The sequence below is a fragment of the Arvicanthis niloticus genome, chromosome 25, assembly GCF_011762505.2.
Source record: "Arvicanthis niloticus isolate mArvNil1 chromosome 25, mArvNil1.pat.X, whole genome shotgun sequence".
In the NCBI taxonomy this organism is placed as follows: Eukaryota; Metazoa; Chordata; class Mammalia; order Rodentia; family Muridae; genus Arvicanthis; species Arvicanthis niloticus.
The window spans coordinates 42,338,274-42,352,417 of record NC_133433.1 but is presented as its reverse complement, the minus strand read 5'-3'; positions in this window follow the sequence as shown (position 1 = coordinate 42,352,417).

Here is a 14,144-nt window from a genome sequence, read left to right as displayed (position 1 = left end):
TTCTTTTCTGTTCTCTCCTCTCTCTGGATTCCCTTCTGTTCTCCCCTAACATTTGATGCCCTTCTGTTCTCTCCTCTCACTGGATGCCATTCTGTCCTCTACTCTCTCAGGATGCCCTTCTGTCTTCTCCTCTCTCAGAATGCATTTCTGTTCTCTCCTCTCTCTGGATGACCTTCTGTCTTCTCCTCTCTCCCAATACCCTTCTGTTCTCTCCTTTCTCTGGATTCTCTTCTGTCTTCTCCTTCTCTGGATGCCCTTCTGTTCTCTCCTCTATCTAGTTGACCTTTTGTCTTCTCTTCTCTCTGTACCGCCTTCTGTACTATTTTTTGTGGATGCCTTTCTTTGCTCTCCTCTCTCTGGATGCCCTTCTGTTTTCGCCTATCTCCAGATGCCCTTCTGTCTTCTCCTCTTTCTAAATGTCCTTCTGTCTTCTCCTGTCTCTGCATGCCCTTCTGCTCTCTCCTTTCTCTGGATGCCCTTCTGTTCTCTCCTCTCTCTGGATGCCCTTCTGTCTTCTCCTATCTCTGGATGCCCATCTGCTCTCTCCTCTTTCTAGATGCCCTTCTGTTCTCTCCTCTCACTGGATGCCCTACTGTATTCTCCTCTCGATGGATGCCCTTCTGTCTTCTCCTCTTTCTGGATGTCCTTCTGTTCTCTCCTTTCTCTGGATTCAATTCTGTTCTCCCTAACATTGGATGCCTTTCAGTTCTCTCCTCTCACTGGATGCCATTCTGTCCACTCTTCTCTCTGGATGCCCTTCAGTCTTCTTCTCTCTCCGGATGCACTTCAGTCCTCTTCTCTCTATGGATGTTTTTCAGTCTTCTGCTGTCTCTAAATGGGCTTGTGTTCTCTCCTCTTTCTGCATTCTCTCCTGTTCTCTCATCTCTCTGGATGTGCTTCTGTTCTCTCTTCTCTCAGGATGTCCTTCTGTCCTCTCCTGTCTCTGGATTCCCTTCTGTGTTCTCCTCTCTCTTGATGCCCTTCTGTTCTCTACTCTTTCTGGATGCCCTTCTGTCTTCTCCTCACTCTGTATGCCCTTCTGTCTTCTCCTCTCTCTGAATGAACTTCTGTTCTCTCCTAGCTTTGGATTCCATTCTGTCTTGTCCTTTCTCTGGATGACCTTCTGCTCTGTCCTCTCTCTGTATTCTCCTCTCTCTGGTTTCAATTTTGTTCTCTCCTCTCACTGGATTCCCTTCTTTCTTCTCCTCTCTATGTATGCCATTCTCTTCTCTCCCATCACTGGATACCCTTCTGTCTTCTCCTCTCTCTGTTTACCGTTCTATCCTCTCCTCTCTCTGGATATCATTCTGTATTCTCTTCTCTCTGGATGCACTCCTGTTCTCTCTTCTCTCTGTATGACCTTATGCCTTCTCCTCTCTCTCAAAGCCCTTCTGTTCTCTCCTCTCTCCGAATGCCCTTCTGTTCTCTCCTCTCTTTGGATTTTCTGTATCTCACCTTCTTGATTAACCTTCTGTTCTCTTTTTTCTCTAGATGCCCTTCTGTTCTCTCCTCTATCTAGATGCCCTTCTGTCTTCTCCTCTCTCTGTATGGGCTTCTTTACTCTTTTTTGTGGATGCCCCTCTGACCTCTCCTCTCTCTGGATGCCCATCTTTTCTCTCTTCTCCCTGGATGCCCTTCTATCTTCTCTTCTCTCTGGATACCCTTCTGTTCTCTCCTCTCTCCGGATGCTCTACTGTCTTCTCCTCTTTCTGGATGCCATTCTCTTCTCTCCTCTTTCTGGATGCCCTTCTGTTCTCTCTTTTCTCTTGATTCCCATCTGTCTTCTCCTCTCTCTGGATGCCCTTCTGTTCTCTCCTCTTTGGATTTCCTTCTATCTTCTCCTCTCTCTGGTTGTCATTCTATGCTCTCCTCTCTCTGGATGACCTGTCTTCTCCACTTTCTAGATGACCTTCTCTCTTCTACTCTCCCCTGATGCCCTTCTGTTCTCTCCTCTCTCCGAATGCCCTTCTGTTCTCTCCTCTCTCTGAATTCGCTCTGTCTTCTTCTCTGGATGCCCTTCTGTTCTCTCCTCTATCTAGATGCCCTTCTGTCTTCTCTTTCTGTATGGCCTTCTTTACACTTTTCTGTGGATGCCCTTCTGACTTCTCCTCTCTCTGGATGCCCTTCTTTTCTCTCTTCTCTCTGGAGGGCATTAAGTCCTCTCCTCTCTCTGGAAACCCTTCTGTCTTCTCCTATCTCCTGATGCCCTGCTGTTTTCTCCTCTATCTGGGTATCTTTCTGTTCTCTGCTCCCTCTACATGCCCTTCTGTCTTTTATTCTCTCTGGATGCCCTTATGTTCTCTCCTCTCTATATATGTTCTTCTGTCTTCTCTAATATCTGGATACCGTTATATTCTCTACTCTCCCTGGATGCCCTTCTGTCTTCTCTACTCTCTGGATGCCCTTCTGTTCTCTCCTCTCTCTAGATGCCCTTCTGTTCTCTCCTTTATCTAGATGCCCTGCTGTCTTCTTTTCTCTCTGTATGGCCTTCTTTACTCTTTTATTCGGATGCCCTTCTGCCCACTCCTCTCTCTGGATACCCTTCTGCTCTCTTTTCTCTCTTGAGGATACTCTGTCCTCTCCTCTCTCTGGATGCCCTTCTGTCTTCTCCTATCTCCAGATGCCCTTATGTCTTCTCCTCTTTCTGGATACCCTTCTGTTCTCTGCTCTCTCTACATGCCCCTCTATTCTCTCTGGATGCAATTATGTTCTCTCCTCTCTCTGGATGTTCTGTCTTCTCCGCTCTCTGGATACTGTTTTGTTCTCTACTCTCCCTGGATGCTCTTCTGTATTCTCAGCTCTCTGGATGCCCTTGTGTACTCTCCTCTCTGTGGATGTGTTTCTGTCTTCTCCTCTCAATGCATGCCCTTCTGTTCTCTCCTCTCTCTGGATGACCTTCTGAACTATCCTCTCCATGGATGCCCTTCTGTCTTCTCCTCTCTCTAGATGGATTTTTGTTCTCTCCCCTCTCTGGATTCCCTTCTGTCTTCTTCTCTCTCTGAATGCCCTTCTTGTCTTTCTGGGTGCCCTTCTGTTCTGTCCTCTCTCTGGATGCCCTTCTGTCTTTTCCTCTCTATGGATGCCCTTCTCTTCTCTCCTCTCCTCTCACTGGATAACCTTCTGTCTTCTCCTCTCTCTGTTTACCGTTCTATCCTCTCCTCTCTCTGGATACCCTTCTGTATTCTCCTCTCTGGATGCACTTCTGTTCTCTCCTCTCTCTGGATGACCTTCTGCCTTCTCCTCTCTCCCGTTGCCCTTCTGTTCTCTCCTCTCTCTGGATTCCCTTCAGTCTTCTCCTCTCTTTGGATGCCCTCCTGTTTTCTCCTCTTTCTGAATGCCCTTCTTTTCTCTCCTCTCTTTGGAAGCCCTTCTGTTCTCTCCGCTTTCTGGATGCCCTTCTGTTCTCTCATATCTCTGGATTCCCTTCCATACTTTCCTATCTCTGAATGCCCTTTTGTTCTCTCCTCTCTCCAGATGACCTTCTGTCCTCTCCACTTTATGGATGCCCTTCTGTTCTCTCCTCTCTCCGGATGACCTTCTGTCTTCTACTCACTCTGGATGGCTTTCTGTTCTCTCATCTCTCTTGATTAACTTCTGACCTCTCCTCTTTGTGGATGTTCTTCTTCTCTCTCTTCTCTCTGGATGTTCATCTGTCCTGTCCTCTCTCTGAATGCCCTTCTGTCTTCTTCTCTCTCTCATCGCCTTCGGGTATGTCCTCACTCTCTATTCTCTCTTTGTGTTCTCCTCTCTCTGGATGCCCTTCTGTTCTCTCCTCTCTGTAGATGCCCTTCTGTCCTCTATTCTCTCTGGATGCCCTCTATTATCTCGTTGCTATAGATGCCCTTCAGTCCTCTCCTCTCTCTGGATGCCCTTCTGTCTTCTACTTTGTCCCGATGCCCTGCTGAACTCTCCTAACTAAGGATACCCTTCTGTCTCCTCCTCTCTCTGGATGCCCTTCTTGCTCTCCTCTTTCTGGATGCCCTTCTGTTCTCTCCTGTGTCCAGATGCACTCCTGCCTTCTCCTCACTCTGGATGGCTTTCTGTTCTTTCCTCTCTGTGGATGCCCTTCTGTCCTTTCCTCTTTATGAATATTTTTCTGCTCTCTCCTCTCTCTGAATGCCCATCTGTCCTGTCCTGTCTCTGAGTGCCCTTCTGTCTTCTCCTTTCTCTGTATGCCTACCAGTTGTCTGCTCACTCTCTTTTCCCTCTATGTGTTCTCCTCTCTCTGGATGCTCTTCTGTTCTCTCCTCTCTCTAGATACTCTTCTGTCCTCTATTCTCTCTAAAAGCCCTATGTTCTCTCGTAGCTCCAGATGCTCTTCTGTCCTCTCCTGTCTCTCTCGATTTCCTTCAGTCCTCTTCCCTCTCTGGATGCCCTTCTGTCCTCTCCCCTCCCCAGATGCCCTTCAGTCTTCTCCTTACTCTTAATGCCCTTCTGTACTCTCCTCTCTCTGGATGCCCTTTTGTCCTTTCCTCTCTCATGATGCCCTCCTGTTCTGTCCTTTCTCCGGATGCCCTTCTGTCTTCTCCTCTCTCTGGATGCCCATCTGTCCTCTCCTCTTTCTGAATGCCCTTATGTCTTCTCCTCTCTCTGGATGCCTTTCACTTCTGTCCTCTGGATTCCCTTTTGTCTTCTCCTTTCTCTAGATGCCCTTCTGTTCTCTTGTCTCTCCAGATGCCCTTCTGTCTTCTCCTTTCTCTCGATTCCCTTCAGTCCTCTCCTCTCTTGGATGCCCTTCTGTCTCCTTTTTTCTCCCGATGCTCTTCTGTTCTCTCCTTTCTATCGAAGCCCTTCTGTCTTCTCTTTTTTCTGGATGCCCTTGTGCTCTCTCGTCTCTCTAGATGCCCTTCTGTCCTCTCCTCTTTCTGGAAGACCTTCTATTCACTTCTCTCCCTGGATGCCCTTCTGTCCTCTCCCCTATCCGGATGCCCTTCTGTCCTCTCCACTCTCTATGCCCTTCTGTCTCCTCCTCTCTCTGGATGACCTTAATTTCTCTCCTCACTCTGGATATCCTTCTGTTTTCTCCTGTCTCTTAGTGCCCTTCTGTTCTCTCATCTCAGTGGATGACATTCTGTCCTCTCCTCTCACTTGATTCCGTTCTGTCCTAACTCTCTCTGTATGTCATCGGTCTTTGCTCTCTCTTGTTGCCCTTCTGTTCTCTCTTCTTTCTGGATTCTCTTCTGTGACTTCCTCTCTCTGGATTCCCATCTGTCTTCTTCTTTCTCTGGATGCCCTTCTCTTCTTTCCTCTTTCTGGATGCCCTTCTGTTCTCTCCTCTCTCTGGATGCCCTTCTGTTCTCTCCTCTCTCTGGATGCCCTTCTGTTATCTTCTCTCTGGATGCCCTTCTGTTCTCTCCTCTCTCCCTATGCTCTTTTGTTCTCTCCTCTCTGTGGATGCCCTTCGGTCCTCTCCTCTCTGTGGATGCCCTTCTGTTCTCTCCTCTCCATGAATGCCTTTCTGTCTTCTCCTCTCTCTTGATGCCCTTCTGTCTTCTCCTCTCTCCGGATGCCCTTCTGTCCTCTTCTCTCTCAAGTTGTCCTTCAGTTTTCTGCTCTCTCTGGATGGCCTCTGTTCTCTCCTCTTTGTGTATTCTCTCCTGGTTTATCATCTCTCTGGATGCCCTTCAGTTCTCTCTTCTCTCAGCATGTCCTTTTGTACTCTTCTCTCTCTGGATGCCCTTTTATTCTCCCCTCTCTCTGAATTCACTTCTGTTCTCTCCTCTCTCTGGATGCCCTTTTGTCCTCTCCTCTCTCTGGATGACCTTCAGTCCTCTCTTCTTCCTGTATGCCCTTCTGCTATCTTTCTTCTCGATGCCCATCTGTTTTCTTCTCTCTCCGTCTGCCTTTCTGTCTTCTCCTCTCTCTGGATGCCCTTCTGTTATCTTCTCTCTGGATGCCCTTCTGTCCTCTCCTCTATTTGGATGCCCATCTGTTCTATCTTCTCTCCCTATGCTCTTCTGATCTCTGCTCTCTGTGGATGCCCTTCTGTCCTTTCCTCACTCTGGATGCCCTTCTGTCTTCTCCTCTCTCCGGATGCCCTTCAGTCCTCTTCTCTCTAAAGATGTCCTTGAGTCTTCTGCTCTCTCTGGATGGGCTTCTATTCTCTCTTCTTTGTGTATTCTCTCCTGTTCTATCATCTCTCTGGATGCACTTCTGTTCTCTCTTCCCTTGGGTTGTCCTTTTGTACTCTCCTCTCTCTGGATGCCCTTCTGTCTTCTCCATTCTCTGGATTCCCTTCTGTTCTCTCCTTTCTGTGGATGCCCTTTTGTCCTCTCCTCTCTCTTGATAACCTTCTGTTCTCCCCTCTCCCTGGATTCCCTTCTCTATTCACCTCTCTCTGGATGCCCTTGTGTCCTCTTCTCTCTCTGGATACCCTTCAGTCCTCTCCTCTCTCTGGATCCCCTTCTGTTCTCTCCTCTCTCTGGATGCCCTTCTGTTCTCTTCTCTTTCCAATGCCCTTCTGTCAAATCCTCTCTCTGGATACCCCTCTGTGTTTTCCTCTCTCTGAATGCCCTTCTGTTCACTCCTCTCTCTGAATTCCCTTCAGTCTTCTCCTCTCTCCAGATGCCCTTTTGTCTTCTCCTCTCTCTGGATGCCCTTCTCCTCTCTCCTCACTCTGGATGTTCTTCTGTGCTCTCCTCCCTCTGAATGCCTTTCTCTCTTCTCCTCTCTATTGATGCCCTTCTGTTCTATCCTCTCTATGGATGCCCTTCTTTCCTCTAGTCTTGCTTGATGCCCTTCTGTCCTCTCCTCTCTCTTGATTCCCTTCAGTCCTCTCCTCTCGCTGGAAGCCCTTCTGTCTTTTTTTCTCCAGATTCCCTTCTGTTCCCTCCTCTCTACAGAAGCTCTTCTGTCTTCTCCTCTTTCTGGGTGCCTTTGTTTTCTCTGGTCCCTCTGGATGCCCTTCTGTTTTCTCCTCTCTCTGGATGACCTTCATTTCTCTCCTCACTCTGGATATCCTTCTGTCTTATCCTGTCTCTGAATGCCTTTCTGTTCTCTCCTCTCACTGGATGTCTCTCTGTCCTCTCCTCTCACTGAATGCCATCCTCTCCTCTTCTTTCTCAGTATGTCATCGGTCTTATGCTCTCTCTGGTTGCCTTTCTGTTCTCTACTCTTTCTAGATTCTCTTATGTTCTTTCCTCTCTCTGGGTTCCCTTCTGTCTTCTCCTTTCTCTCGATGATGTTCTGTCCTCTCCTCTCACTGGATGCACTTCTGTCCTCTCCTCTCTCTGGATGCCCTTCTGTCTTCTCCTCTCTCCGTAAGTTCTTCTGTCCACTCCTCTCTCTGGATGACATTCTGTCTTCTATTCTCTACGAATGCTCTTCTGTTCTCTCCTCTCTGAATTCCCTTCTGTCTTCTCCTCTCTCTGAATGCCCTTCTAGTCTCTCCTATTTCTGGCTGCCCTTCTGTCATCTCCTCTCTCTGGCTGCACTTCTGTCCTCTCCTCTTTCTGGATTCCCTTCTCTATTCTCCTCTCTCTGGATGCCCTTCTGTTCTCTCTTCATTCTGGATGCCCTTCTAAATTCTTATCTCTCTGGATGCCCTTGAGTCCTCTTGTCCCTCTGGATGCCCTTAGGTTCTCTACTTTCTGATACCCTACTGTCCAGTCCTCTCCCTGGATATCCTTCTGTCTTTACCTCTCTCCGAATGCCCTTCTGTTCTCTCCTCTCTCTGGATTCCCTTCTGTTTTCTCCTATCTCTGGATGTCCATCGGTTCTCTCCTCTCTCTAGATGCTTTTCTGTTCTCTTCTCTATCTGAAACCCTACTGTCCACTCCTCTCTCTGGGTACCCTTCTGTCTTTTCCTCTCTCCGAATGCCCTTCTGTCCTCTCCTCTCTCTGGAGGCCCTTCTCTATTCTCCACTCTCTTCATGCCATTCTGTCCTCTCCTCTCTCTGGATGCTCTTTTGTCCTTGCCTCTCTCTTGAAACTCTTCTGTTCTCTCCTCTCTCTGGATGCCCTTCTGTATTCTACTCTCTCTGGATGCCCTTGTGTCCTCTTCTCCCTGGATGCCCTTCGGTTCTCTCCTCTCTCTGGATGCCCTTCTGTTCTCTTCTCTTTCCGATGCCCTACTGTCCACTCCTCTCTCTGGATACCCTTCTGTCTTTTCCTCTCTCTGAATGCCCTTCTGTTCTCTCCTCTCCCTGGATTCCTTTCTGTTCTTCCCTCTCTCTGGATGCCCTTCTGTATTCACCTCTCTCTGGATGGCCTTTTGTCCTCTTCTCTCTCTAGATACCCTTCCATACTCTCCTCTTTCTGGATGCCCTTCTTTTCTCTCCTCTCTCTGGATTCCCTTTAGTCTTCTCCTCTATTTGGATGCCCTTCTGTACTCTCCTTTTTCTGGATGCCCTTCTGTTCTCTCCTCTCTTCGGATGTCCTTCTGCCTTCTTCTCTCTCTGGATGCCCTTCTCCTCTCTCTTATAACTGGATGCCATTCTGTTCTCTCCTCTCTCTGGATGCCCTTCTGTCTTCTCCTCTCTCACGATGCCCTTCTGCTCTCTCCTCTCTTTGTATGCCCTTCTGTCCTCTCCTCTTTCTGGATGCCCTTCTGTTCTCTCCTCTCTCCGGATGCCCTTCTGCCTTCTTCTCAATATGGATGGCTTTCTGTTCTCTCCTCTCTCTGAATGCCCTTCTGTCCTCTCCTCTTTATGGATGTTCTTCTGCTCTCTCCTCTCTCTGGATGCCCATCTGTCCTGTCCTGTCTCTGAATGCCCTTCTGTCTTCTCCTCTCTCTGGATGCCCTTCTGTTCTCTGCTCTCTCTAGATGCCCTTCTGTCCTCTATTCTCTCTGGATGCCCTCTGTTCTCTTTTCCCTACAGATGCCATTCTGTCCTCTCCTCTCTCTCGATTCCCTTCAGTCCTCTCCACCCTCTGGATGCCCTTCAGTCTTCTCCTTTCTCTTAATGCCATTCTGTACTCTCCTCTCTCTGGATCCCCTTTTGTTCTCTCCAATCTCATGATACCCTTCTGTCTTCTCCTCTCTCTGGATGCCGTTCTGTTCTCTCATATGTCTGGATGCACTTCTGTCCTTTCCTCTCTCTGAACGCCCTTTTGTTCTCTTCTCTCTCCAGATGCCCTTCTGTCCTCTCCTCTTTCTAGATGCCCTTGTGTTCTCTGGTCTTTCTAGATGCCCTTCTGTCCTCTCCTCTCTCTGGATGCCCTTCTTTTCACTTCTCTCCCTGGATGAATTTCTGTCCTCCCCCATATCCAGATGCAGTTCTGTCCTCTCCACTCTATTGAAACCCTTCTGTTCTTTACTCTCTCTGGATGCCCTTTTGTCTTTCCTCTCTTTGAATGCCTTTTTATTCTCTGCTCACTCCGGTTGCCCTTCTGTCTGCTCCTCTCTCTGGATGTCCTTCTGCTCTCTACTCTTTATAGATGCCCTTCTGTTCTCTCCTCACTCTGGATGCCATTTTGTCTTCTCCTCTCTCTGGAGACCCTTCTGCTCTCTCGTCTCTCTGGAGTCCAATCTGTTCTCTCCTCTCTCTGGATTCCCTTCTGTCATCTCCTCTTTCTGAATGCCCGTCTGTTCTCTCCTCTCTCAGGATGCCCATCTGTCCTCTCGTCTTTCTTGAATCCCTTCTGTTCTCTCCTCTCTCTGGATGCCTTTCTGTCCTCTCCCCTCTCTGGATGCCCTTCTGTCTTCTTTCTCCAAATGCCCTTCTGTTCTCTCCCCTCTCTGGATTCGCTCTGTCTTCTCCTTCTCTGCATGTCCTTCTGTTCTCTCCTCTTTCTAGATGCCTTTGTGTTCTCTCCTCTATCTAGATGCCCTTCTGTCTTCTCCTCTGTCTGTATGGCCTTCTTTACTCTTTTTTTGTGGATGTATTTCTGACCTCTCCTCTCTCAGGATGCCCTTCTTTTCTCTCTTCTCTCTGGAGGCCATTCTGTCCTCTCCTCTCTCTGGAAGACCTTCTGTCTTCTCATATCTCCTGATGCCCTAAAGTCTTCTCCTCTTTCTGGATAACCTTCTGTTCTCTGCTCCCTCTACATGCCCTTCTGTACTCTATTCGCTCTGGATGCCCTTACGTTCTCTCTTCTCTCTGGATGTTCTTCTGTCTTCTACAATATCTGGATACCTTTGTATTCTCTACTCTCCCTGGATGCCCTTATGTCTTATCCTCTCTCTGGATGGCTTTCTGTTCGCCACTCTCTCTGTATCCCTTCTTTCCTCTCCTGTCTCTGGATGCCCTTCTGTTCTCTCCTCTTTCTGGATGTCCTTCTGTTCTCTCCTCTATCTAGATGCCCTTCTGTCTTCTCCTCTCTCTCTATGGCCTTCTGTACTATTTTATGTGAATGCCCTTCTTCCCTCTCCTCTCTCTGGATGCCTTTCTGCTCTGTCCTGTCTCTGGTCGAAATTCTGTCTCCACCACACTCTGGATGCCCTTCTATCTTCTCCTCTCTCTGGATGCCCTTTGTTCTCTCCTCTCACGGGATGCCTTTTGTCCCTCTCCTCTCTCTAGATGCCCTTATGCTTTCTCCTCTCTCTGGATGCCCTTCTGTACTCTCCTCTCTCTGGATGCCCTTCTGTCTTCTTCTCTCTCTCTATGCCCTTCTGTTCTCTCGATCTCCAGCTTCCCTTCTGTTTCTTCTCTCTCTGGATGCCCATCTGTTCTCTATCTCTGGATACCCTTCTGTCTTCTCCTCTTTCTGGAGGTCCTTCTTCTCTCTCCTCTCTCTGGATTCCCTTCGGTTCTCTCCTCTCTCCGGATGCCCTATTGTCTTCTGCTCTCTATGGATGCCCTTCTGCTCTCTCCTCTCTCTGGATGCCCTTCTGTTCTCTCCTCTCTCTGGATTCCCTTCTTTCTTCTCCTCTCTCTGGATGACCTTCTATACTCTCCTCTTTCTTGATGCCCTTCTGTTCTCTCCTCTCTCCGGATGCCCTTCTGTCTTCTTCTCTCTCTGGATGCCCTTCTGCTCTCTCCTCTCTCTTGATGCCCTTCTGTTCTTTCCTCTCTCTGGATGCCCTTCCGTTTTCTCCTCTCGCTCTATGCCCTTCTGTTCCCTCATCTCCCCTGAGGCCCTCCTGTCTTCTACTCTCTCTGGATGCCCTTCTATCATGTCCTCTCTCTGGATGCACTTTTGTCCTCTCCTTTCTATGTATACCTTTCTCTTTTACTCTCTCTGGATGCCCTTCTGTCTTCTTCTCTCTCACTATGCCCTTCTGTTCTCTCGATCTCAAGCTTCCCTTCTGTTTCTCCTCTCTCTGGATGCCCATCTGTTCTCTCCTCTCTCCGGATGCCCTTCTGTCTTCTCCTCTTTCTGAAGGCCCTTCTGCTCTCTCCTCTCTCTTGATGCCCTTCTGTTTTCTCCTTTCTCTGGATGCCCTTCTGTCCTCTCCTCTCTCTGGATGCCCTTCTGTCCTCTTCTCTCTCTGGATGCCCTTATGTTCTCTCCTCTCACTGGATGCCCTTTGTTCTCGCCTCTCACGGGATGCCCTTCTTCCCTCTCCTCTCTCTAAATGTCATTCTGATTTATCCTTCCTCTGGATGCCCTTCTGCACTTTCCTCTCTCCGGATGCCCTTCAATTTTCTCCTCTCTCTGGATGTCTTTCTGCTCGATCCTTCCTCTGGATGCCCTTCTGTCTTCTCCTCTCTCTGGATGCCCTTCTGCTTTCTCCTGTCCCTGGTTGCCGTACTTTTCTCTCCTCTCCTTGGATGCCCTTCTGTCTTTTTGTCTCTCCCTATGCCATTCTGTTCCCTCGTCTCTCCTGAGGTCCTTCTGTCTTCTACTCTCTCTAGATGCCCTTCTATCCTCTCCTCTCTCTGGATGCCCTTTTGTCCTCTCCTGTCTATGAATACCCTTCTGTCCTCTACTCTCTCTGGATGCCATTCTGTTCTCTTCTCACTCTGGATGCCCTTCTGTTCTCTCCTCTCTTTGGATGCCCTTCTGTTCTCTCCTCTTCCTGGATGCCCTTCTGTTCTCTCCTCTTTCTGGATGCCCTTCTGTTCTCTCCTCTATCTATATGCCCTTCTGTCTTCTCCTCTCTCTTTATGTCCTTCTGTACTATTTTATGTGAATGACCTTCTTTTTTCTCCTCTCTCTGGATACCTTTCTGCTCTTTCTTCTCTCTGGAGGAAATTCTGTCTCCTCTTCTCTCTGGATGCCCTTCTGTCTTCTCCTCTATTTGGAGGCCCTTTGTTCTCTTCTCTCACGGGATGCCCTTCTTCCCTCTCCTCTCTCTGGATGCCCTTCTGTACACTCCCCTATCTGGATACTCTTCTGTCTTCTTCCCTCTCCCTATACCCTTCTTTTCCCTTGATCTTCAGATTCCCTTTTGTCTTTTCCTCTCTCTGGATGCCCATCTGTTTTCTCCTCTCTCCGGATTCCCTTCTGTCTTCTCCTCTCTCTGGATGCCCTTCTTTCTCTCCTCTCTCTGGATTCCCTTCTGTCTTGTCCTCTCTCTTGATGCCCTTGTGTACTCTCCTCTTTGGATGCCCTTCTGTTCTCACCTCTCTCCGGATGCCCTTCTGTTCTCTCCTCTTCCTATATGTTCTTTTGTTCTCTCCTCTATCTAGGTGCCCTTCTGTCTTCTCCTCTATTTGTATGGCCTTCTTTACTCTTTTCTGTGGATACCCTTCTGACCTCTCCTCTCTCTGGATGCCCTTGTTTTCTCTCTTCTCTCTGGAGGCCATTCTGTCCTCTCCTCTCTCTGGACGACCTTCTGTTCTGTTCTCTCCTTGAATGCCCTTCTGTCCTCTCCTCTCTCAGGATGCCCATAGGTCCTCTTCTCTATCTGTATGCCTCCTCTCTTCTCCTATTTACGGGTGCCTTCTGTTCTCTCCTCTCTCTGGATGCCCTTCTGTTTTCTCCTCCCTCTGGATGCCCTTCTGTACTCTCCTCTCTCTGGATGCCCTTCTGTCTTCTTGTCTCTCCCTATGCCCTTATGTTCTCTCGATCTCCAGCTTCCCTTCTGTTTATTCTCTCTGGATGCCCATCTGTTCTCTGTCTCCAGATGCCCTTCTGTCTTCTTCTCTTTCTGGAGGCCCTTCTGCTCTCTCCTCTCTCTGGATGCCCTTCTGTTCTCTCCTCTCTCTGGAGGCCCTTCTGTTCTCTCCTATCTTCAGATGCCCTTCTGTCTTCGTCTCTCTCTGGATGCCCTTCTGCTCTCCTGTCTCTGGATGCCCTTCTGTTCTTTCCTCTCTTTTGATGCCCTTCTGTCTTCTCCTCTCTCCCTATGTCCTTCTTTTCCCTCCTCTCTACTGAGGCCCTTCTGTCTTCTACTCTCTCTGGATGCCCTTCTATCATCTCCTCTCTCTGGATGCCCTTCTGTCTTCTTCTCTCTCCCTATGCCCTTCTGTTCTCTCGATCTTTGGTTTCCCTTCTGTTTCTCCTCCCTCTGGATGCCCATCTGTTCTCTCCTCTCTCCAGATGCCCTTATGTCTTCTCCTCTTTCTGGATGCCCTTCTGCTCTCTTCTCTCTCTGGATGCCCTTCAGTTCTCTCCTTTCTCCAGATGCCCTTCTGTCTGCTCCTCTCTGTGGATGCCCTTCTGTCCTCTTCTCTCTCTGGATGCCCTTCTGTTCTCTCCTCTCTCTGGATGCCCTTCTGTTCTCTCCTCTCTCTGCATGCATTTTTGTTCTCTCCTCTCTCTGGATAACCTTCTGTTTTCTCCTTTCTTTCGATGCTTTTTTGTTCTCTACTCTCTCTGAATGCCCTTTTGTTATCTCCTCTCTCTGGACTCGATTCTGTCTTCTCCTTCTCTGGATGCCCTTCTGTTCTCTGCTCTGTCTAGATACCCTTCTGTCCTCTCCTCTCGCTGGATGCCCTGCTGTTTTCTTCTCTCCCTGAATGGCCTTCTGTCCTCTAATTTCTCAGGATGCCCATTGGTCCTCTTCTCCATCTAAATGCCTCCTCTCTTCTCCTATTTACGGATGCCATTCTGTTCTCTCCTCTTTGAATGCCCTTCTTTTTTTCTCCTCCCTCTGTATGCCCATCTATACTCTCCTCTCTCTGGATGCCTTTCTGTCTTCTCCTCTCTCCCTATGCCCTTCTGTTCTCTCGATCTCCAGCTTCTGTTCTGTCTTCTCCTCTCTCTGGATGCCCATCTGTTCTCTCCTCGATCCAGATGCCCTTCTGTCTTCTCCTATTTCTGGATGCCCTTCTGTTCTCTCTTCTTTCTAGGTGCCCTTCTATTCTCTCCTCTCT